Source organism: Oncorhynchus mykiss, chromosome 19 (genome assembly GCF_057628025.1).
Source record: "Oncorhynchus mykiss isolate SJ-2025 chromosome 19, ASM5762802v1, whole genome shotgun sequence".
Lineage (NCBI taxonomy): Eukaryota > Metazoa > Chordata > Actinopteri > Salmoniformes > Salmonidae > Oncorhynchus > Oncorhynchus mykiss.
Window position 1 is genome coordinate 44,715,612 of NC_143040.1, and position 21,553 is coordinate 44,737,164.

Sequence of the window (21,553 nt, forward strand, 5' to 3'; positions counted from 1 at the left end):
AGCACTGGAGGTTTTATCGAGTGGCTTTGAATGTTGGGATGTGGGATGATATGATCTGAGCATTGACCGTTGTTGAGTTTCACCCAAAAGTCAATAGCTTGTGGTATTTGTACTTAAATGTTTACTCCTAACATTTCTGAACAGACAACAGATAGGGAGGATAAGAATGGCTACCCATCCAAGAAGAATAAAAATAATAAAAAGAAGAAGCACAAGAAGAAGAATGGAGAACCCTCTACAGCAAGCAGTGGCTCACATTCAAATACTATCTACCCCAGTGATCTCCTGAAAAAGGCTGAGAGTACTCCTCACACGTATGACCTCACTTCCTTTGTTCCCAGTGAGACCCAGTCACTCAGGTCTACATGCTCTGGTAGGGATTTCAGGACTGGGCTCAAATGTATAAAGCATCAGAGTAGGAGTGCTGATATAGGATCAGTTGGACAAGGGGTGAACTGTTCCTAGACCAGCACTCCTACCCTAGGATGCTTTTTAAATACTTGCCCATGACTGGTAATACTGTACTAGTTGTTGCTGGGTAGGACTGAGATTCAGTGTCTGTGGCCCAGTACGTTACAGGAAGTCTACTCTGGGTGTCTAGGCGGACTGCCAGTTGAAGGAGCTCTTTTTGACAGACTCTGAACTAACTACGACACACACACACGTCTCTATGCCTCTCTTTCAGGGACTGACTCCTAAACAGGAGACTTGTGTAACTCATCTTTGAAGCTACAGTTAAATTAGCCTAATGTTAGGATTATGTTTTGGATCTGTTCTGTACTGTACTACCAATGTTTTACAACTAATCTGTGCTTTACTATCAATGTTTTCTGACTTAAAGTACACCATTATATTTGAGCTATGTACTCTACTCTTATTGTATTTGTATTGTATTTTTATACAATCATGAAAACACTAACTTGTTACATGTCAGCCAACTCTTCTTTAGAGGTGTATACTCTGCATTGATCCTAACGGTGTTGTTCTTTCTGTCTATAGTGAGGAGGTGCAGTGTCTGCTGGAGGGGTCTTTTGTGTGGCTGGACGACCTCTAGACCCCCACTGATTGGCCCTTCTGCGTGGACAGAAGAGCAGACCTTTCCAACTTGGAGTACAAATCGCTCTACAGAGAAGACATCGCTAGGTAGGTAACCTCCCTTCCACTGCACCACTGCAGCACATTCCACTCTCCGTCTCTCCCCTTCACTCCCCCCTCATCTCTGCACCACTACAGCCATATCAGCTCTTGTGTAGCCGCTCATCAGCCATCATCTGCCCACTCTTACCCTGTCCATGCTAGTGAGCTGAACAGAGCTGAGCCAAGCTAAACGATACTGCACTAGCCTGGCAAATAAAATATCTGAGCCAGCACAGTCTGGTTCAGGTTGGCACAATAGTGTGGAAAGGGTATCTGTTGGCCAGCAGCCTGGTTCTGCTCCCAACTCAAGGTCAGTCAGAGTGGGAGTCAGTCAGCTCCAGCTGCAGGTGCCAGAGCCTTCATTACAGTACGCATCATCACGGGGGGGGGGGGGGGGGGGTTGATAATAAATGCTGCACTGAGAGTTTTGGGTCTGCAGCCCTGCAGTAATCCATATCTCACAGGTGGTTTTACTACTTCAGCCCTCTGCCTGCCTGCAGCCCACAGTCAGGGTGCGGAAGTGAAAGAGTTCACCTGCTGTAAATACCTTCCTTCCTGTCAGAGCGCTTCTTAGATATAAGCCATATGCCCTAGTGAGTTTAATAATAGGATGTATGCTTGTGGAGGGGTATATAGAAAGTGCTTGTGCTTGTGGAGGGGTATATAGAAAGTGCTTGTGGAGGGGTATATAGAAAGTGCTTGTGGAGGGGTATATAGAAAGTGCTTGTGGAGGGGTATATAGAAAGTGCTTGTGGAGGGGTATATAGAAAGTGCTTGTGGAGGGGTATATAGAAAGTGCTTGTGGAGGGGTATATAGAAAGTGCTTGTGGAGGGGTATATAGAAAGTGCTTGTGGAGGGGTATATAGAAAGTGCTTGTGGAGGGGTATATAGAAAGTGCTTGTGGAAAGTCTACACCCCCTTGAACTTTTTTCACATTTTGTTGCGTTAGAAATTGGGATTAAAATAAAAGATTTAATTGTAATATCTTGTCATTGAGCTACACAACATACTCCATAATGTCAAAGTGAAAAGACAATGATACAAATCTTTACAAATTAATACAAATGTATTAACTAAAATATAATTGTTGCATACTGTAAGTATTCATTCCTTCTGTTTAGGCAAGCATAAATTAGTTCAGAAGTAAAATTTGGCTTAACAAATCACATAAGTTATATGGACTCTGTGTGAAATAATAGGGGTTGACATGATTTTTGAACGACTTACCCTTCTTCTGTCCCCTAAACATTCAACATCTGTAAGGTACGTCAGTAAAGTATTGAATTTCAAGCACAAATTCAACTGCAAAGACCAGGGAGCTTTTTGAAAGCCTCATAAAGAAGGGCAGTGATTGGTAGATGGGTAACAATAACAAATCCGACATTGAATATACCTTTAATAAGCATGGGACCATTGGAGATTTTAATAGCTACAGAGTTCATTGGCTTTGATAGTAGAAAACTGAGGATGGATCAACAACATTGTAGTGACTCCACAATAATGACCTACATGACAGAGTGGAAAGAAGAATACAAATATACAGTGCCTTCAGAAAAGATTCATACCCCTTGACTTATTCCACGGTTTGTTGTTACACCCTGAATTTAAAATAGATTTGTTTCTGAACCATCTACACTACACACAATACCCCATGTTTTTATTTTTGCAAATGTTTTGAAAAATTAAATACAGAAATATCATATTTACATACAGTACCAGTCAAAAGTTTGGACACACCTACTCATTCCAGGCTTTTTCTTTATTTGTACTATTTTCTACATTGTAGAATAATAGTGAAGACATCAATACTATGAAATAACACATATGGAATCATGTAGTAACCAATAAAGTGTTAAACAAATCAAAATCTATTTTATATTTAAGATTCTTCAAAGTAGCCACCCTTTGACTTGATGACAGCTTTGCACAACATTGGCATTCTCTCAACCAGCTTCATGTGGTAGTCACCTGGAATGCATTTCAATTAACAGGTGTGCCTGGTTAAAAGTTAATTTGTGGAATTTCTTAATGCGTTTGAGCTAGGGCTGGGCGGTATACCGTATTTTACTATATACCGGTATTTATGCACGGAACGGTTTGGGTTTTTACTTTACCTTCTATAACGGAATTTTTATGTTTGGTTTGTCAAATGTGATACGCCATATGTAACATCTGTTTTTATATTTTAACCCGCTGCATCAAATCAAATTTTATTGGTCAAATACACATGGTGAGCAGATGTTAATGCGAGTGTAGTGAAATGCTTTTGCTTCTAGTTCCAACAGTGCACTAATATCTAACAAGTAATCTAACAATTCCCCAACAACTACCTAAAACACACAAATATAAAGGGGGAATGAGAATATGTACATATAAGGATGAGCGATGGCCGTTCGGCATAGGCAACGTGCAGTAGATGGTATAAAATACAGTATATACATGTGATATGAGTAATGTAGATATGTAAACATTACTAAAGTGTCATTATTTAAAGTGGCATTGTTTAAAGTGACTAGTGATCCATTTATTAAAGTGTCCAGTGATTGGGTCTCAATACAGTATATACATGTGATATGAGTATTTTAAGATATGTAGACATTATTTAGAGTGGCATTGTTTAAAGTGACCAATGATCCATTTATTAAAGTGTCCAGTGATTGAGTCTCAACGTAGGCAGCAGCCTCTCTGAGTTAGTGATTGCTGTTTAGCAGTCTGATGGCCTTGAGATAGAAGCTGTTTCTCAATCTCTTGGTCCCAGCTTTGATGCACCTCGCCTTCTGGATAATAGTGGTGTGAACAGGCAGTGGCTCGGGTGGTTCTTGTCCTTAATGATCTTTTTGGCCTTCCTGTGACATCGGGTGTTGTAGGTGTTCTGGATGGCAGGTAGTTTGCCCCCGGTGATGCTTTGTGCAGACCGCACCACCCTCTGGAGAACCTTGCTGTTGAGGACGGTGCAGTTGCCTTACCAGGCTGTGATACAGCCCGACAGGATGCTCTCGATTGTGCATCAGTAAAAGTTTGTCAGGGGTTTGGGTGACAAGCCAAATTTCTTCAGCCTCCTGAGGTTGCCTGTGTGGGTGGACCATTTCAGTTTCTATGTGATGTGTACGCCCAGGAACTTAAAACTTTCCACCTTTTCCACTGCTGTTCCCTTCAATGTGGATGGGGGTGGTGCTCCCTCTGCTGTTTCCTGAAGTCCACGATCACCTCCTTTGTTTTGTTGACGTTGAGTGAGAGGTTGTTTTCCTGACACCACACTGAGTGCCCTCACCTCCTCCCTGTAGGTTGTCTCGTCGTTCTTGGTGATCAAGCCCACTACTATTGTGTCGTCTGCAAACTTGATGATTGAGTTGGAGGCGTGCATGGCCACACAGTCATAGGTGAACAGGGAGTACGGAGAGGGCTGAGCACGCACTCTTGTGGGGCCCCAGTGTTGAGGGTCAGCGAACTTGAGTCATCCCTCTCTTTCTCTCTCTCTCTCTCTCCATGCTGCTTTCCACACAGATCTAGTCCCACCCCCTGTCACTCAAGGAGCGCATTTGTTGTTGCTTGACCACGAGACACTTTTGTTCAGTCTGCATGGTCAATGCAGCACATGCAACAATGTTGATGACAACGATGTTGTTTCCACTTTGATCTTAATATAAATCCACAAGAATTCTATAATTACAATATTAGTTTGTGTTTCTTACACCTGCAAACAGCTAGTTTGTATTTTCTTAGCAAGTTAAGCTAAATTGTGTTAGCCACTAATGCTAATCATTAGTTAGCTGTCTAACTAACTAGCTAATAAAGTACTGAGTCAGAGCAAATGTAGCTAGCTAATACATCCTGATACCAGTTCTGGTGGAGGCTTAAAATCAGCTTGTTGTTTGTGCAACAGTATCTTCTAAATCAGGGGTGAGGGATTTAAAAAATACATAAAAATTGTAGAAAAACAATGTCTAGAGCTTTTTATAATTAATTTTATAACAAATGTATTTATGAATTGGCTCGGGGGCCTGATCAAACGATCTCGTAGGCCGTATACGGCCCAGAGGCCGGACGCCACCCACACCTGTTCTAAATCAAAGAGGAATAGGCGACGCATGAATATGTTGGCTATATGAATAAAGATTTAATGTAGCCAAAGATTGTAGGGTCCCCGAGGAAACACTGAAAATCACTTTGGTTCCTATCCTGTATTTTTCCCCATATCGTGGCAGTGTGGAAATGATCTCAAATGAGTGCAGGAAATGCAGAAATTGATGAAAATGCAGGAAATTATTTTAGGTTGAAGTTGAATTGAACAGTATAAAACAATCAGAATGGAGAAGGACCCATTCAAATAATTTACAATATATGTGTTGTCATGCACTACTCATAAAGCAAATTTCGAACTTTTATTAATCAAAAACAGAAAATACAGTCAAATACCGTCATACTGTATGACGGTTTGAGCTAATCAGTTGTGTTGTGACAAGGTAGGGTTGGTAAACAGAAGATATCCCATTTGGCAAAATACCTAGTCCATATTATGTCAGGAACAGTTCAAATAAGCAAAGTGAAGCGACATCACTTTAAGACATGAAGGTCAGTCAACGCGGAACATTTCAAGAACTTTGAAACTTTCTTCAAGTGCAGTCGCAAAAATCATCAAGCATTATGATGAAACTGGCTCTCATGAGGACCGCCACAGGAAAGGAAGACCCAGAGTTACCTCTGCTGCAGAGGATAAGTTCATTAGAGTTACCAGCCTCAGAAATTGCAGCCCAAAGAAATGCTTCACAGAGTTCAAACAACAGACACATCTAAACATCAACTGTTCAGAGGAGACTGCATGAATCAGGCCTTCAGGGTCGAATTGCTGCAAAGAAACCATTACTAAAGGACACCAATAAGAACAAGAGACTAGCTTGGGGCAAGAAACACGGAAATCTGTCGTTTCTTCTGATGAGTCCAAATTTGAGATTTTTGGTTCCAACCGTTGTGTCGGCAGAGTAGGTGAACAGATGATCTCCACATGTGTGGTTCCCACCGTGAAGCATGGAGGAGGAGAAACCAAGCCATGAGGTTGAAGGATTTGTCTGTAGCGCTCCAAGACAGGATTGCTGAGGTCAAATCCACACTGCCTAGACCACCACCAGAGGTCACTACCACCGTACCCTTCATCCCTGTGCCCCCTTGCCTGGAAGGTGAGGCTGAGGGGGGTGGTTCTGCCCTGGGCCAGGCCCCCTGGGTCAACCCGCTGGGGGTGTATGACTTCTCCACCTCCCTGTGGCTTCAGGGGAAGGCGGAGCAGGGCAAGGCAGAGGAAAAACCCTCTACTCCCAGAGACAATGCTACCACCCTGCTGGCTGAAAAGTTGGAGGACTTTAACAGGAGGCTGAGGGAAACCTCCAAACACACACCTGGCTGCAGTTTGTCCACTTCCAGGTTCGGTATTCAACGTTAAAACCCCACAATTACACACCACACCAATCAGTGTCATCACATCACATTAGATTTCACTAGGATTCAAAATAGTTTTTGCTGGCCTTTTCACTAGAACAGGAAATGTGTCGTGATACAAAAAAATTCACATGATTATGTACTAGCTACTATCATTACTTTTAAATTATAATAACTTCCCGATCTGTATTACAGGACGAGGTGGCGAGTGCCCCCGGGGTGTTTGGTGACATCTCTGAGAATGAGACAGAGCGCCAGAAGAGGTCAGCGAGGCCACGCATTTTGGATCGAGCGGTGGACAGTAACCCCATCTGTGTGGAGTTAAAGCTGGAACTACTGCGTCTGTGCAGGGAGCTGTGGGAGTTAGCAGCTCTGTTGAAGGAGTGGAAGAAACTGGTGTTCCTGCACCCCAACAGCCCCCCCCCCCACTGTGGAGGAAGTACCTGCTGTTTGTGCAAAGCCATTCAGCACCTTCTATGTGTCAAAGGTCAATACGGTGTACGGGAAGTGTCTGAGCACACTGGCGGTAGTGCAGGATGGGAGCATGTTGTCTCACCGGGTGCTGCCGGGCACTGATGAAAAACATGCCACATGCAATATACACTACATATTATTATGTTTTAAATTCAATTTAGCACGAATAACTTATTTAAGGTAGACTCAGCGATATGGCGTCGATGCAGAAAGTAAACGGCATAGTGGGGCAATTTCCGCAGCAACTAAGAGCGTTGACGCGTGACGCTCAATTTCTCCGCTGTTTTGGTGCTCTAGCTACCACACTGTGAACAGTGCGTAGCGAACCCGTTTCACGTACAGATCCTGTGTGAGAGCGAAGTCTTGCATCTTATTCATCTCAATGTCTGCCCTGCTGCTCGTGGCAACATAATTTCTCACTCACTGCCTGCTCTGTGGACATAATACTGTACATTCAAGCCTGTTCTGATTTTTTGTTCTCATCCTTCGTTTGCACAGGGTCGTCCTGTAGAAGGGTCGTCCTGTAGAGGGGCCGTCCTGTAGAGGGGCCGTCCTGTAGAGGGGCCGTCCTGTAGAGGGGCTGACACAGAGAGCGAGAATTATGGTTCAAGTTTCTCCTCGTCAGTATGTTATGTGCTGCTGCTGTATTGAACTGTTTGTGGTTCATTCTGCATGTTTGCACTGTTACCGTGAGAGTGGAAGAGAAGAGTTGATGAGTCGTCATTTTGGTGGAAGAGAAAGGTGCCGTTGTCTCTATCATGTTGTAGGGATTGTTTCGATGGTCTAGACATGGAGGGAGTGATTGAGAGCTATGTCATTCTTCTACTGGGGTCAGCTAATAGATGACGTGTGTGTGTGTGTTTATATATATATATATATATGTTTATATATCTTTCAACTCCTTTCAGAAGCCTTTGGTATGGATTTGATGAGCTTGTAATCTCTTGTGATAGACTAAATTGAGTTAGCTGGCTAGCTGGGCTCCCGAGTGGCTCAGCGGTCTAAGGCACTGCATCTCAGTGCTTGAGGAGTCACTACAGACACCCTGGTTCGGATCCAGGCTGTATCACAACCGGCCGTGGTTGGGAGTCCCATAGGGCGGCGCACAATTGGCCCAACGTTGTCCAGTGTAGGCCGTGATTGTAAAATAAGAATTTGTTCTTAACTGACTTGCCTAGTTAAATAAAGGTAAGAAAAAAAAGAAGAAAGCTAGTTACATTATTGTGGTTATATCATGATGTCATTGCCAGATGTCTATGGGTGCAGCAGAGCCATAGTACCAGAGCCTCAGCAGGCGAAAGTTGTGGAATGGTGCAGATAGATGTCGTAAATAGAACTGGCATGATTCCTTCTACAATGACAGTTATATCTGCAACTTTCTGTAACATCTTTCACCTTCCTGAGAAGACCCCTAAACAGGTTTGTGCTGTGTCATGTTTCTGACCACTGACAGGAGAAAAGGACCCGGGAGAAGGAGAGACGAGAGAGGGAGTGGGAGAGGCAGAAAGAGGGAGGATAATGGATATCCAGTGTCCACGCTGCTGATCCATGATATGAATACTGCAGCGATGGCTTAGCCTCCTGGCCCTCTGGCAGCTGCCCCTCAATTTGTCTAATGAAACTATTATCTAGTTAGACTGGCTGGCCATCGGTCAGTCTGGGTAGGGCTGCCACTGGGCTGATCCTGGAACTATCCTGTCAGGGCTTTAGCCTGTTGAACAATGATAAGGATGGGACGCACTCCAGGAACAATTCAATCCTTTTCCCCCCCCGTCTAAATAATAAGATTTAGACAAACAGAAGCCAGTACTCGGCATTCATTAGCCTACTGGAACAATTTGTCTGTCTACCACAGCTTACTGTTATTACAACAATGACTGGTTGTCTAAGGGTGGAATAACATGATATACTTTTGATGTTATCCAGTGATGCCTCGCTTATTCAAGTCACCTGGAATTTTGTTTAACATACTGTAACTATTTGGGTTCACAGATCACCTGCTGCAACTCAGAAAACAGGCTAGCTGTTTCAGGTTCAACACATGCATGTAATCACTTGTGGAATCTTTGGTATTCTCAACTCGACTTGATAGGTACAGAAAGCTTTTATTTGAGTGATTCTCTTGTTATAATATGATGGTCACAGACTCCCTCTTGTGGTTGGATAGTACATATTTGAGCGTTTCTGCAGCTGCACTGTTGACAGATCAAACAGTGTGGGAGATCTAAGCATGGAATAAGCAGCATGTGCTAAAACTGGACCATAGCCTACATAAGAATGCTGGTCATATATCTACACCGGGCTCCTTGCATTCCGCTGAGGGAGACTGTCAGTATCTTTGACTGTTTGTTTCCTTTTAGAAAAATGCTGACGGCAGGTAGCCTGGTACCAGATCTGTTTGTGCTGTCTTGCCAACTCCTATGGTCAGTGTCATGCCAATGATTGTAGGTGTTGAGCAAGACAGTGCAAACAGATTTGGGACCAGGCTACAAGGCAGGGCAATGCAAACCCCAACTTGTAGAGAAGGAGACGGCAGCATTAATTATAACTCGATAAGGATTTCATGAATAATGAAGGCCGCTTTTGAGAAGCTGCCATTTCATGTGACCTCAGGGATGTGTGCCTTTAATTCGCCTGCTGAATTTTTCATTCAGGAAAGATTAGCTATCTGTTATTACTTTTCAAACCTTTTTTCCTGCCATCTCTCACTTTATTTTCCTCATCCTACTCAGTTTTTTCTTCACTCAAAGTCTGAGGATATATTCATCTTTAAAAGCTCGTACTAAATGAATGGACCTGTGCTGGTTCTAATAGGTGGGATTGAAGTGGGTGCTTTGTGTCACGGCAAGAGTCAAAAGGCCTCCTGTGGGGCAGGGGGCAGGAATACAAAAAAAGTAAGACAAGACGGACAACACAGACGGAAGACACTTGGCAACAGCACAGATGCCTCAGCAGACAGACAGTGGAAACAGCACTTCACTACAAGAGACATCATCACACTACATGAAGGGAAACCTATGACAACAAAAATATACATGGCACAAACAACTTTAAGGCCAGACAACAGCACGAGGGAAAAAGACTGTCACAGTACAAGCAACATAGCCCTACTGAGCAGACAAATAGACAGACCGCACCAACAAATAATGGCAGCGCAAGCAGACAGACAGAAAACAGACACCACAATCAACAGTATAGGTTATTGGCTCGCATAACAGCTACAGCTGTCAGTGAGAATGTCCACCATTGAGTCCTTGAAAGCTGAGATGGTGACAAAACTTTCCAGCTTTATCATTTTTTGCAGATGTGTTCCAGTCGCTATCTGCAGCGAACTGAAAAGAGGAACGACCCAGGGATGTGTTTGCTTTGGGGACTTTTAACAGAATGTGGCAGATCGGTTACTGTATATAGAGGAGGATGGTTGCAATAGGTATCTCGGGTAGGGGGGAGTGAGGCCCAAGAGGGCTTTGTTAATGAGTATCAACCAGTGGATTTTGCGTCTAGTATAAAGAGATGGCCAGTTTACAGAGGAGTACAATAAGGATGTCATTCTCAGATCGGCAGGTAAGGGTGCACTTGATCGGCTAGATGTTCTGTACCATTCTGCCGTTCCGATTTGCAATGGCAGAAAAGTACAGAACATCTAGCCGCTCAAGTGCACCCTTACCTGCCGATCTGAGAATAACATCTCCATAATCTAACATTTGATTCAGGGTTAGTTTGGCAGAGGAGCGATGACAATACAGAAAACCAAGCCTAGATTAGATGGCCTGATTAATGATGTGGTATTGAATGTTCTCTCTGTCTCTGTCTTTATATCTGCAGCCATCTTCCTCCAGCAGTGTCATTTCCTCAGGCATGCAGGCCACTCAGAAAAGGCTGTGCGCCTGTTCCAGTGCCTGCTGGACTTGACCTTCTTCAAGACACTGTCAAGGACCTATCCACCAGACAACAGGTAGACAGACACACACACAGTCATTCCCCATGTACCTCTGCAAAGAACACATATGCATCTGGCTGGTTGCTCTCTCCAGAATAGACTCATGATGAATTGGGGGTCTGTGTTACCGTATTGGCTGTTTATCCAGAGTCAGTGCACCAGTGGGATGTGTTTACCTTAGACTAGGGCTGTGTGTTTTCCGTCACAGGCATTAAAGCAGTGCTGGGGACCCATCCAGAGAGTGCCCTTCAGGCTATGGTCTGGGCCTTGTCACTTTACTTTAATCTCTACATGGAAACTTTGCTAACGGGGCATTTAAAATGCATGACCAGCTTTTAATAGAGGCTTTTTACCAGCAGTGGTGCATTCTAATTCCTATCCAACTGAGCCCTGGCCTTCTCAGCCCAATCCCTTTCTGCTGAGAGAAAGGTAGAGGAATATTACCCTTATCAAGTACTGGGAGAGAGAGAGGTCTCCCTTTCCTCTGTGAGTTTATACTGACAACTAGCTGGCCAAATAGAGAGGTACAATAGAAAACATTTTGAGAGGTTTCATATTCATGAAATATTCAAGCATGGAATACGAATGAGTGTTTAGTAACTTAGCTATAATAACTGCTGAATTATGAACAATGTTGCTTGCGATCCTCCGAAGGATGTGTCTGGGGGCTAAGCTTCCGCTCTGTGTGTGTGTGTGTGTGTGTGTGTGTGAGAAAGAACTAATAATGGCCTGTTTGCGGTGGCTCACAGCTCGCTCTCCCCCCAGGACATGTTGCTGTGTGTGTCTGCATGGAAAACACAGCATTAACTGTTTTAATTGATCAGAGATTCTTTAGTGGATATTGGAACATAGTCTAGGTCAATTGAGCTTTGTATAGTTCAAATGTAACACCATATAGGATTTAGTGATATTTCTCAACCAGATTTGGAATTACTTATACCCAAATGTTCAGGGCCCGCCTGTCTTTTGTCTCAGATTCACTGAGATTTAATAAGAATATGAATGGGTTGGATCCCAACTCTGCAGCCAAACGTAAGATGGCTACAGTGCATTTGGAAAATATTCAGACACCTTGACTTTTTCCACATTTTGTTACGTTACAGCCTTATTCTAAGATTGATTAAATATTTTTTTTCCTCATCAATCTACACACAATACACTATAATGACAAAGTGAAAAAAGGTTTTTAGAAATTGTTACAAATTTATAAACAAAACAGAAATACCTTACATAAGTATTTAGACCTTTTGCTATGATACTTGAAATTCAGCTCAGGTCCGTCCTGTTTCCATTGATCATCCTTGATGTTTCTACAACTTGATTGGAGTCCACCTGTGGTAAATTCAATTGATTGGACATTATTTGGAAAGGCACACACCTGTCCCACATGACTGTGCATGACTGTGCATGTCAGAGCAAAAACCAAGCCATGAGGTTGAAGGAATTGTCCGTAGGGCTCTGAGGCAGGATTGTGTCGAGGCACAGATCTGGGGAAGGGTACATTTCTGAAGCATAGATGGTCCCCAAGAATACATTGGCCTCCATCATTCTTAATTGTAAAAAGTTTGGAACCACCAAGACTCATCCTAGAGCTGGCCGCCCGGCCAAATTGAGCAATCGGGGGAGAAGGCAGTGGTGTAAAGTACTTAAGTAAAAATACTTTAAATTACATGTTAAGTTGTTTTTATAGGTACAGTGCCTTGCGAAAGTATTCGGCCCCCTTGAACTTTGTGACCTTTTGCCACATTTCAGGCTTCAAACATAAAGATATAAAACTGTATTTTTTTGTGAAGAATCAACAAGTGGGACACAATCGTGAAGTGGAACAACATTTATTGGATATTTCAAACTTTTTTAACAAATCAAAAACTGAAAAATTGGGCGTGCAAAATTATTCAGCCCCTTTACTTTCAGTGCAGCAAACTCTCTCCAGAAGTTCAGTGAGGATCTCTGAATGATCCAATGTTGACCTAAATGACTAATGATGATAAATACAATCCACCTGTGTGTAATCAAGTCTCCGTATAAATGCACCTGCACTGTGATAGTCTCAGAGGTCCGTTAAAAGAGCAGAGAGCATCATGAAGAACAAGGAACACACCAGGCAGGTCCGAGATACTGTTGTGAAGAAGTTTAAAGTCGGATTTGGATACAAAAAGATTTCCCAAGCTTTAAACATCCCAAGGAGCACTGTGCAAGCGATAATATTTAAATGGAAGGAGTATCAGACCACTGCAAATCTACCAAGACCTGGCCGTCCCTCTAAACTTTCAGCTCATACAAGGAGAAGACTGATCAGAGATGCAGCCAAGAGGCCCATGATCACTCTGGATGAACTGCAGAGATCTACAGCTGAGGTGGGAGACTCTGTCCATAGGACAACAATCAGTCAGTCGTATATTGCACAAATCTGGCCTTTATGGAAGAGTGGCAAGAAGAAAGCCATTTCTTAAAGATATCCATAAAAAGTGTTGTATTTAGTAGTTTTTCCATCACTGGGAGAAGGGCCTTGGTCAGGGAGGTGAACAAGAACCCGAGGGTCAGTCTTACAGAGCTCCTGAATTCCTCTGTGGAGATGGCAGAACCTTCCAGAAGGACAACCATCTTTGCAGCACTCCACCAATAAGGTCTTTATGGTAGAGTGGCCAGATGGAAATCACTCCTCAGTAAACGGCACATGACAGCCCACTTGGAGTTTGCCAAAAGGCACCTAAAGGACTCTCAGACCATGAGAAACAAGATTCTCTGGTCTGATGAAACCAAGATTGAACTCTTTGGCCTGAATGCCAAGTGTCACGTCTGGAGGAAACCTGGTACCATCCCTAAGGTGCAGCATGGTGGTGGAAGCATCATGCTGTGGGGATGTTTTTCAGTGGCAGAGACTGGGAGACTAGTCAGGATCGAGGGAAAGATGAACGGAGCAGAGAGATCCTTGGTGAAAACCTGCTCTAGAGTGCTCAGGACTTCAGGCTGGGGCGAAGGTTCACCTTCCAACTAGACAACGACCCAAAGCACACAGCGAAGACAACGCAGTAGTGGCTTCGGGTCTCTGAATGTCCTTGAGTGGCTCAGCCAGAGCCCAGACTTGAACCTGATCGAACATCTCTGGAGAGACCTGAAAATAATTGTGCAGCAACGCTCTCCATCCAACCTGACAGAGCTTGATCTGCAGATAAGAATGGGAGAAACTCCCCAAATACAGGTGTGCCAAGCTTGTAACAAAGTACTCAGTAAAGGGTCTGAATACTTAGTGATGTAAATGTGATATTAAAATGTTTTTTTTCTATACATTTGCAAACATTGTCCATTTGGAAGACCCGTTTGCGACCAAGCTTTAACTTCCTGACTGATGTCTTGAGATGTTGCTTCAATATATCCACATCATTTTCACTACTCATGACGCCATCTATTTTGTGAAGTGCACCAGTCCCTCCTGCAGCAAAGCACCAACACAACATGATGCTGCCACCCCCGTGCTTCGCGGTTGGGAGGGTGTTCTTCGGCTTGCAAGCCCCCCCCCTTTTTCCTCCAAACATAATGATGGTCATTATGACCAAACAGTTCTATGTTTGTTTCATCAGACCATAGGACATTTCTCCAAAAAGTATGATCTTTGTCCCCATGTGCAGTTGCAAACCGTAGTCTGGCTTTTTTATGGCGATTTTGGAGCAGTGGCTTCTTCCTTGCTGAGCAGCCTTTCAGGTTATGTCGATATAGGACTCGTTTTACTGTGGATATAGATACTTTTGTACCTGTTTCCTCCAGCATCTTCACAAGGTCCTTTGCTGTTCTGGGATTGATTTGCACCTTTCGCTCCAAAGTACGTTAATCTCTAGGAGACCGAACGCATCTCCTTCCTGAGCGGTATGACGTGGTCCCATGGTGTTTATACTTGTGTACTATTGTTTGTACAGATGAACGTTTGGAAATTGCTCCCAAGGATGAACCAGACTTGTGGAGGTCTACATTTTTTTCCTGAGGTCATGGCTGATTTCTTTTGATTTTCCCATGATGTCAAGCAAAGAGGAATTGAGTTTGAAGTTAGTCCTTGAAATAGGTCCACCTCCAATTGACTCAAATTATGTAAATTAGCCTATCAGAAGCTTCTAACGCCATGACATAATTTTCTGGGATTTTCCAAGCTGTTTAAAGGCACAGTCAACTTAGTGTATGTAAACTTCTGACCCACTGGAATTGTGAATTATAAATCAAATAATCTGTCTCAAAACAATTGTTGGACAAATTACTTGTGTCATGCACAAAGTAGATGTCCTAACCGACTTGCCAAAACTAAACTTTGTTAACAAGAAATTTGTGGAGTGGTGGAAAAAGTGAGTTTTAATGACTCCAACCTAAGCGTTTGTAAACTTCCAACTTCAACTGTACACTACCATTCAAAAGTTTGGGGTCACATAGAAATGTCATTGTTTTTGAAATATATAAAAAAAAATTGTCCATTAAAATAACATCAAATTGATCAGAAATACAGTGTAGATATAGTTCATGTTGTAAATGACTATTGTAACTGGAAACGGCAGATAAAAAAAAAAATGAATATCTACATAGGCGTACAGAGGCCAATTATCAGCAACCATCACTCCCGTGTTCCAATGGCACAGTGTTAGCTAATCCAAGTTTATAATTTTAAAAGGATAATTGATCATTAGAAAACCCTTTTGCAATTATGTTAGCACAGCTAAAATCTGTTGTCCTGATTGAAGAAGCAATAAAACTGGCCTTCTTTAGACTAGTTGAGTACATCGCTGTGTACTACTCCCTTCACAGAACAGCGCAAACTGGCGCTAACCAGAATAGAAAGAGGAGTGGGAGGCCCCGGTGCACAACTGAGCAAGAGGACAAGTACATTAGAGTGTCTAGTTTGAGAAACAGATGCCTCACAAGTCCTCAACTGGCAGCTTCATTAAATAGTACCCGCAAAACACCAGTCTCAACGTCAACAGTGAAGAGGCAACTCCGGGATGCTGGCCTTCTAGGCAGAGTTACTCTATCCAGTGTCTGTGTTCTTTTTCCCATCTTAATCTTTTATTTTTATTGGCCAGTTTGAGATTTGTCTTTTTTTTTTGCAACTCTGCGTAGAAGGCCAGCATCCCGGAGTCGCCTCCTCACTGTTGACGTTGGGACTGGTGAACAGCTGTGGGCAAGGTTCTGACAAACTTCTGGGTTTTGTTGGTGGTGGCAAGGACACACCCAAGAAACACCAACATCAAACCACACCCCCAAATCAACTCACGTTTGGCTTCTGCCAGCCTTTCTTGAGGAGCGAGCCAAAAAACTATGCCAAGTCAGCGGGTGCAGTTCCCCTTTAATGAGGAAGAGAGAGACTCCCTGTGGCTTTACTCTGTAATCATCAGATTATTAGAAAATGATCTGAGCAATTTGTCCAGAAATTAGAGCAGTATTAAACAGTACCACCTTAAATTCTACACTAATGAGTTTCTGCTGTTCTCCATGGAGGTCTGGTTTGCTAATCACTGCAGCACTCTGTTGATGGCAGCCAGAAACGTGCACTGGCAGCATTATGTTGATGGCAGAGAGACACATGCTGTCCTGCCATGGTCCTGTTACTGTCCTGCAGGCTGTCCTGCAGTGTAGCCTAATGTTCTTCCTGTCAGGAGAACTGCTGACCTCAGCGCAGACAGAGACAATTGCCCTCAACCCATAAAATGATTACATTGTTGAAATAACCGACATTCCCACTCCTCCACCCACTCTGTGATTGTGCTTAGTGTTAATTACTGTGTTATTTAGGAATTGATTGATATAAATATATGTTAAATATAAATATATACGTGGTAACACGTTACATGAAGTTTGCTCACAAAACGACTTCTAACCTCCTTCATACTGGACACAGAGACATACAAATGGTATCCACAAGTGTCCCTTTAACCTTCCTGTGTTGTATCACTAATTACACTAGTAACATCATAGCGTAATGAAATGTTGGCGATATAAGTCGTAATGTTAAAGGAATACTTCAGGATTTTGGCAATGAGGCCCTTTATCAACTTCCCCAACTTCCTCAGATGAACTCGTGGATACCATTTTTATGTCTGCATAGGATTTGAAGGAAGTTGCTAACTGGCGTTGGGTGTCTGCTAATGCTAGTTAGCCTTGGCTCACAAAATGACCTATAACTTTCTTCATACTGGACACAGAGACATACAAATGGTATCCCTTTAACCTTTAGAACCTCTGTGTGACAGATGATGAAGATGATAAAGATCAGGAGGAATCAGAGGTGAAGGATAAGACCTGGCCCAAGTGGAGGATCTGGTTGGACGCGGAGACGTTACATGAGGCCATCTATTGTCTGCCGTGGAGGGCAGACAAAACCAAAGGCCAATCGGTGGAGGACCCGGACTTACAGGTTTTGGCTGTAATCACTGGTGATAGTGGTGCCAAACCTGGGATATATCTACCATTAAAAATGGGTCCTAGCGTTGCTATTTACAGTGCATTCGGAAAGTATTCAGACCCCTTGACTTTTTCCACATTTTGTTACATCACAGCCTTATTCTAAAATGTATTAAATAGTTATTTCCCCTCATAAATTTACACACAATACCCCATAATGGAAAAGCAAAAACCGGTTTTTAGAAATGTATAAAAATAAATTAAACTGAAATATCATATTTACATAAGTATTTAGACCCTTTACTCACTACTTTGTTGAAGCACCTTTGGCAGCAATTACAGCCTCGATTTGGGGAGTTCATCCCATTATTTTCTGCAGATCCTCTCAAGCTCTGTCAGGTTGGATGGGGAGCGTCGCTGCACCTCTTTTTTCAGTTCTGTCCAGAGATGTTCGATCGGGTTCAAGCCCAGGCTCTGGCTGGGCCACTCAAGGACATTCAGAGACCAGAAGCCACTACTGTGTTGTCTTGGCTATGGGCTTAGGGTCGTTGTCCTGTTGGAAGGTGAACCTTCTACCCCCGTCCGAAGTCCTGAGCAGGTTTTAATCAAGGGTCTCTATACTTTTCTCCGTTCATCTTTCCCTCGATCTTGACTAGTCTCCCAGTCCCTGCCGCTGAAATACATCTCCACAGCATGATGCTGCCACCACCATGCTTCACCGTAGCGATGGTGCCAGATTTCCTCCAGACCTGAAGCTTGGTATTCAGGCGAAAGGGTTTAATCTTGGTTTCATCAGTCCAGAGAATCTTGTTTGTCATGATCTGAGAGTCCTTCAGGTGCCTCTTGGCAAACTCCAAGCAGGCTGTCATGTGCCGTTTACTGAGGAGTGGCTTCCGCCTCGCCACTCTACCATAAAGGCCTGATTGGTGGAGTGCTGCTGAGATGGTTGTCCTTCTGGAAGGTTCTGCCATCTCCACAGAGGAACTCTGGAGCTCTGTCAGAGTGACCATCTATTTCTAGGTTACCTCCCTGACTAAGGCCCTTCTCCCCCGTTTGCTCAGTTTGACCGGGCGGCCAGCTCTAGGAAGAGTCTTGGTGGTTTCAAACTTCTTTCATTTAAGAATGATGGAGGCCACTGTGTTCTTGGGGACCTTAAATGTTTTTTTTCGACCTCATGGCTTGGATTTTGCTCTGACATACACTGTCAACTGTGGGACTTTATATAGATATAGATAATTTACCACAGGTGGACTCCAATCAAGTTGTAGAAGGATGATCAATGGGAACAGGATGCACCTGATATCAATTATGAGTCTTATCGCAAAGAGTCTGAATCCTTATGTAAATTATTTTAAATTTTTATTTTTAATACATTTGCAAAAATGTCTAAAAACCTGTTTTGGCTTTGTCATTAGGGGGTATTGTGTGTAGATTGATGATGAAAACATTTATTAAATCCTGCTGACACTTCCTGCTGCTGGATGACCTGGCTCTGCTGGAAGACGTTCATGATCCTGACTCACCTCTGATGACCTTCCCGTCAGCCCCGTGGGTCACATGACTTCGCTGCAGGGCACCAGGAGGGGGGCTTGGCTGTGCAAGCAGGGGGAGGAGTTTCTGTTCTCTACTCAGGAGAGATCCGTCTTCTCACTGCACTGGATCCAGTATGAGAAGCTCAAGGTAACGCCAGGTTACCCTAGCTACAAGCTTTAGAGTCAGGCAACCATATGCTCAGCCAAGGGCAATTCCTTTGGTTTGAAAGGCTTTTTCTAATCGTGAAGGAATTAAAAGTAATTGTAAGTGGAGGAGGCCTGGCGAGGGGGTACGGGCAGAGCAGTGGCAGGGAAGACTGTCACTAGGTTAAGTAGGCTCTAGTTTAGTCTAATCTTGATTATTGTCCAGTCGTGTGGTGCAGTTCTGCAAGGAAAGACCTAGTTAAGCTACAGCTGGCCCAGAACAGAGTGGCACGTTCTGCTCTTCATTGTAATCAGAGGGCTGATATAAATACTTTGCATGCCAGTCTCTCTTGGCTAAGAGTTGAGGAGAGACTGACTGTATCACATTAATCTGTTTAAAATCCCAAATTGTTTGCATAGTCAAGTTACACACAGCTCTGACACACACACTTATCCCACCAGACATGCCACCAGGGGTCTTTTCACAGTCCACAAATACAGAAAAAGTTAAAGAAAGCTTACACTATTATATAGAGCCTTTAATGCATGGAACTTTCTTCCATCTCATATTGCTCAAATAAACAGCAAACCTGGTTTCAAAAAACAAATAAAGCGACACCTCACGGCACAACTCCGCTCCCCTATTTGACCTAGATAGTTGGTCTGTATGCATTGATATGTAGGCTACGTGTGCCTTTTATGTAGTTCTGTCCTTGAGCTGTTCTTGTCTAGTGATGTTCTGTATTATGTCATTCTGTATTATGTTTCATGTTTTGTGTGGACCCCAGGAAGAGTAGCTGCTGCTTTTGCAACAACTAATGGGGATCCTAATAAAATACCAAATACCACTACCGCAGTGTCTTCATGAGCGGTCTCTATCCTCACCAAGCTAGCAGAGGGTAGTTCGTATGCCCCCTTCACTGGACAGGTGGCTCCAGTGGCCGTTCTGAAGCCCAGGAAGGCATATGAGCAGCCGGTGGTGAGCTCCCTGCCAGGCAGGTCAAAGGACTAGTGGGGTGGTATGCCCTGTTCCTGACTGTGGGGGTTGATGCTGCAGATGCAGTCTACAGCCTGGCCAGGGAGAGGCTGGAGCAACACCCCAGTATGTCAGCCCAGGGGTCAGCTAGCAGCGAGCGACACACAGACACAGAGCTCTACTGCCTCAGAGGGAGATGCCCTGGCTGTCCAGCAGGCGGCACTGCTGTGCTAACACAGCAGCACCCGCGTGTACCCAGTCAGCCATCTCAGACTGGAGCTGACCTCGGCGCAAGCCTGCTCTGCCTCGAGTGCACCCCCGTGGCAGCTCTATGTGCCTACCACAGCGGCGGCAGGGCATGCCGCTTCTTCCACAGCGTGACCAAGGCTAGCGCCTGTTCGCCATCAGTGCAGAGGAAGCAGCTAGTAGACTCTACAGACATGGGAACACTGAGGATGGAAGACTTTAATCAGTATCAATTTAATCAAATAATGTTGATAACAGAACACACACACAGATAGTACTAGTCTGCAGTAGCTCACATTTAGATTGAAGTTCATTGGGTTAGCTAACTGGATGATTTTTCGGAGTTGTTATTGCTTTCTTGGCAGGTCTGGTTGCTATGGCGACACCTTCTCCAACCTTCCAGAGAACGGCCTAAGCAAACGTATTCGCTCACTGTTTGAGAACGCCATAGCAACAGAGCACGGGGTCCCACTGTCCGTTGCTGTGGAGGATGTACATGAACTTCCTGGTAAGACACCTCTTTAAAACATACCCCTGAATCATTATCCAGTTATCAGTTCCAATAGCCGAATGATGAAGGAGCATTGGAAGTATGGCTGAAGCTGACGTCAGGTGTTTTGTTGTGTACTATAGGTGTCAGAAGGGGAAGTGGAGAAGGGAAGAGTGCTCTCCAGGATGTCCCATGGGCCAAGGTGAGCACAGTGACAGATGAAATGATGAAACAGTGATAATTAGTAGCTCTTTGGTGTGTTTTAGTAAGAATAAATGAACTTGTTTCTGACGTGTGTGTGCGTGTGTTCATCCACAGGGTTTATACATGGACACGGTGCAGCTCTTTCCTGAGCACGTGCAGGAGTTCCTGGACCTGATGACAGAGAAGGAGCTCAGACAGAGTTCCCATGGAGGAGGTGGACATACTGCTGGAGGACTGAGGCTCTAAAACTCAGTGCAACAGGAGCCTGGCTTCCTCAGACACTACTGTGGACACCCAGACGTCGTGCACTGACCAATAGAACAGTGTCCTCAGGAAAAAATAGCATTTTACTTTTCAAACAGTGTGAATAAATGATTTTACACATACGCTGTATTATGTGTTAATTCAAAAATGTCCATATTTTGATGGATTCAACATCTATTTTTATATCAAGGACTTGAGTTTAAACTGATAAAAAAAATAGATTACTCTGATAATTTAAAATGAATGTTTTGTTTCCCAACACTGGTCTGCCAACCTTTATTTAAAAATAAGCTCTAATCCTTTCACGCATTGTGAATCCTGAGGGATGCTAGTGTGC

The 21,553-nt window shown here is 43.7% G+C and overlaps 2 pseudogenes across 1 annotated transcript in view; both read left to right on the plus strand.

Moving 5' to 3' along the window:
- The window catches only part of LOC149975205 (uncharacterized), a 22,056-nt pseudogene extending 718 nt beyond the window's left edge, over positions 1 to 21,338 (plus strand). Inside the window, exons 2-6 of the transcript XR_016488939.1 lie at positions 1,000 to 1,143; positions 10,868 to 10,997; positions 20,624 to 20,766; positions 20,892 to 20,950; positions 21,067 to 21,338. The product of XR_016488939.1 is annotated as an uncharacterized LOC149975205 (transcript). The remainder of the gene's footprint in view (positions 1 to 999; positions 1,144 to 10,867; positions 10,998 to 20,623; positions 20,767 to 20,891; positions 20,951 to 21,066) is intronic.
- Positions 11,981 to 20,681, plus strand: LOC149975206 (nuclear exosome regulator NRDE2-like; annotated as a pseudogene).
- Positions 21,339 to 21,553: the final 215 nt, after the last annotated feature.